Below are 4336 nucleotides of genomic sequence, written 5' to 3'. Positions count from 1 at the left end.
AGGGGTTTCAGCTTCATAGTACCCCTCACATCGTTACCCACGATGTGATTTTCGGATGTGTTGCTGCCTTACAATGGGCCAGCTTGTGGCTGGGCAGACTGTACCAGCCGGCTCTATCAGTCCCGGGAGCTGCGATGCGCTCTTGGGCCCCGCCCTTCCCCATCCCTCCCACTGCCTTGGGGGTGTGGCTGGGGTCGGGCGGACGTCCGATTGCGCATCGACGGCACGCTTCCTACGCCATGTCTGCTGCGGCACCACGTGTGACGTCAGCGGACTGACGTTGCTGATTCCCATCTGGAAGTCCCTGCGAGGCAGCTAGTGTGGGGCGGCGGGATCACCCGCTCCCCCTCGCTCACACGCTGCCTCCTCTCCTTGGACAACCCACGTGCCGTTGGTGAGCCACTCCCCACCCTAGTGAGTATTTATACTCCTTCCAGTGCAGCGGTTCTCCTTACGGCGGTGTGTCCTGTGGTCCTGGTCGTTCCTTAGCACTATCCTACTCACCTTCAGGTATACAATTAGACCTTTATACCCTATTTTACCCACTACTCATCCTTTCCTTACATTTTGTCCCTCTGTCATAACTGGGTTCTGTTTTTGGCATACCACCCCATTGTTTGGGGTCCACTCACAGCCCTTCCTTTATGGTTATTACCACATTTGGGACACAGTGCACCTTATGTACACTTCACGGTCACAACCCTACTATCCCTTGCCCTACACCTTTAGACAATTTTTCATGTTTAATATATATATTTTATATATTTTTTATTTATCATCTTTTCATATTTTTGTATTACAACTGTTCACGATATAGCTATTATCAGCTTCTACAATTTTTAATTTTCACAGATCATCATACTTATGTTAAGGCACATTAACTTCCATGTATCCATGAGGCCGCCGTCTTGGACATCTAGCTTTATACTGGATCATTTTCCATCCTTGTGGTGGGGTTGGCCCACCTCAGCTCCCGTGGGCTGTTACCTTCCCGGCTACGTTTCTGCCCTCCTAGTCTGTACCTTCGGTTTTGACATACCCGTAAGTACTTTGGGGATTAGTTACTACTATGATCCCTTTTCCCCTTCTCTCCATAACTGGATCTATTATATATACCCTCATTTTAAATCATGTTTTTTTATATTTACAGACATCTACCTCATACTCTGCTCCTGAGGAGTGGCACTAGCCACGAAACGCGTTGAGCCAATAGACGCCCCCCCTCTCATTCGTTGCCATTACACCTTTACCAACGTTGTACAGATCGATTGTATTTTATATACTTCTCAACTATGGGTGTTATTACTATGGAGGAGCCACCAGATGCCCCCCCCCCCATGCCCGTTGCTAATGTACTAATTATTATCATACACATCGTCTATATGATCGATTGTGGTCACTATTACTGTGGAGTTATTCCAACGAATTTGATCTCATTTAATGTTTATACTATGCATTAACTTTTACTGTTAGGAGCCATTAGAAGCCCCTCTGGTTTATATATGATATCTTTTACCAACTAATTTCCTCTCTACACCAGTGGAGTGTACCAACGTATCAATATTCATTTATCATGGAGATACTTTCCAGTGATTTGGCCTCTTTTGATATCGTTTCCAGCATGAACCTATTATATTTATTTATTCCTACCATTGTTACCATGAACTGTTGAAATGTATGCAATTTTCTTTGATTATTGTAACAGATCTACCATGCTACTATTGTATCTACTGTATATATAATTTTTATACTATTAAATAACCGACTGTTTTTTGTATCCGTGCAATGCTTTCATGTTATTTGCTTGGTTCTGCTGGATCACGTACCTGTCCAAATCCCACTGTTATTGTTACTCTCCTGGGGTGCATGCCTCATTTAAAGTCCCACCCTATTCCTTATTGTTCAAAATATCGGGGATGGAAGTGCTTGGCTCTATGCCTTGCGCCTCATTTAAAGTCCCACCCATTTAGTTTCTTGCATTTACATGTTTCCGGGGATGGATACATGCACCCTTACAATCATACACTATATATGTTGGTACTCTCCCTCCTTTAGGTTACTTAGCTGTCTGTTCATTTCAAACTGTATGATCATTATATGTTTAAATCTTGTATTATACCAGTGTTGGCCTCCAGGGGTTTCAGCTTCATAGTACCCCTCACATCGTTACCCACGATGTGATTTTCGGATGTGTTGCTGCCTTACAATGGGCCAGCTTGTGGCTGGGCAGACTGTACCAGCCGGCTCTATCAGTCCCGGGAGCTGCGATGCGCTCTTGGGCCCCGCCCTTCCCCATCCCTCCCACTGCCTTGGGGGTGTGGCTGGGGTCGGGCGGACGTCCGATTGCGCATCGACGGCACGCTTCCTACGCCATGTCTGCTGCGGCACCACGTGTGACGTCAGCGGACTGACGTTGCTGATTCCCATCTGGAAGTCCCTGCGAGGCAGCTAGTGTGGGGCGGCGGGATCACCCGCTCCCCCTCGCTCACACGCCGCCTCCTCTCCTTGGACAACCCACGTGCCGTTGGTGAGCCACTCCCCACCCTAGTGAGTATTTATACTCCTTCCAGTGCAGCGGTTCTCCTTACGGCGGTGTGTCCTGTGGTCCTGGTCGTTCCTTAGCACTATCCTACTCACCTTCAGGTATACAATTAGACCTTTATACCCTATTTTACCCACTACTCATCCTTTCCTTACATTTTGTCCCTCTGTCATAACTGGGTTCTGTTTTTGGCATACCACCCCATTGTTTGGGGTCCACTCACAGCCCTTCCTTTATGGTTATTACCACATTTGGGACACAGTGCACCTTATGTACACTTCACGGTCACAACCCTACTATCCCTTGCCCTACACCTTTAGACAATTTTTCATGTTTAATATATATATTTTATATATTTTTTATTTATCATCTTTTCATATTTTTGTATTACAACTGTTCACGATATAGCTATTATCAGCTTCTACAATTTTTAATTTTCACAGATCATCATACTTATGTTAAGGCACATTAACTTCCATGTATCCATGAGGCCGCCATCTTGGACATCTAGCTTCATACTGGATCATTTTCCATCCTTGTGGTGGGGTTGGCCCACCTCAGCTCCCGTGGGCTGTTACCTTCCCGGCTACGTTTCTGCCCTCCTAGTCTGTACCTTCGGTTTTGACATACCCGTAAGTACTTTGGGGATTAGTTACTACTATGATCCCTTTTCCCCTTCTCTCCATAACTGGATCTATTATATATACCCTCATTTTAAATCATGTTTTTTGATATTTACAGACATCTACCTCATACTCTGCTCCTGAGGAGTGGCACTAGCCACGAAACGCGTTGAGCCAATAGACGCCCCCCCTCTCATTCGTTGCCATTACACCTTTACCAACGTTCTACAGATCGATTGTATTTTATATACTTCTCAACTATGGGTGTTATTACTATGGAGGAGCCACCAGATGCCCCCCCCCCCATGCCCGTTGCTAATGTACTAATTATTATCATACACATCGTCTATATGATCGATTGTGGTCACTATTACTGTGGAGTTATTCCAACGAATTTGATCTCATTTAATGTTTATACTATGCATTAACTTTTACTGTTAGGAGCCATTAGAAGCCCCTCTGGTTTATATATGATATCTTTTACCAACTAATTTCCTCTCTACACCAGTGGAGTGTACCAACGTATCAATATTCATTTATCATGGAGATACTTTCCAGTGATTTGGCCTCTTTTGATATCGTTTCCAGCATGAACCTATTATATTTATTTATTCCTACCATTGTTACCATGAACTGTTGAAATGTATGCAATTTTATTTGATTATTGTAACAGATCTACCATGCTACTATTGTATCTACTGTATATATAATTTTTATACTATTAAATAACCGACTGTTTTTTGTATCCGTGCAATGCTTTCATGTTATTTGCTTGGTTCTGCTGGATCACGTACCTGTCCAAATCCCACTGTTATTGTTACTCTCCTGGGGTGCATGCCTCATTTAAAGTCCCACCCTATTCCTTATTGTTCAAAATATCGGGGATGGAAGTGCTTGGCTCTATGCCTTGCGCCTCATTTAAAGTCCCAACCATTTAGTTTCTTGCATTTACATGTTTCCGGGGATGGATACATGCACCCTTACAATCATACACTATATATGTTGGTACTATACCAGTGTTGGCCTCCAGGGGTTTCAGCTTCATAGTACCCCTCACATCGTTACCCACAATGTGATTTTCGGATGTGTTGCTGCCTTACAATGGGCCAGCTTGTGGCTGGGCAGACTGTACCAGCCGGCTCTATCAGTCCCGGGAGCTGCGATGCGCTCT

At 44.6% G+C, this 4336-nt stretch overlaps 1 long non-coding RNA gene across 1 annotated transcript; it reads left to right on the top strand.

The window, feature by feature from the left end:
* The first annotated feature begins 367 nt into the window (after positions 1-367).
* On the top strand, positions 368-4082 carry LOC120918231. Its single transcript, XR_005744353.1, has 3 exons — positions 368-1041; positions 1151-3174; positions 3284-4082. It is a non-coding gene; the product is annotated as an uncharacterized LOC120918231 (long non-coding RNA).
* The last annotated feature ends 254 nt before the right edge of the window (positions 4083-4336 follow it).

Source organism: Rana temporaria, chromosome 12 (assembly GCF_905171775.1).
Source record: "Rana temporaria chromosome 12, aRanTem1.1, whole genome shotgun sequence".
NCBI classification, from domain to species: domain Eukaryota; kingdom Metazoa; phylum Chordata; class Amphibia; order Anura; family Ranidae; genus Rana; species Rana temporaria.
Note: the sequence above shows the minus strand (reverse complement) of the source record. Positions and strands in the feature narration are given on the sequence as shown.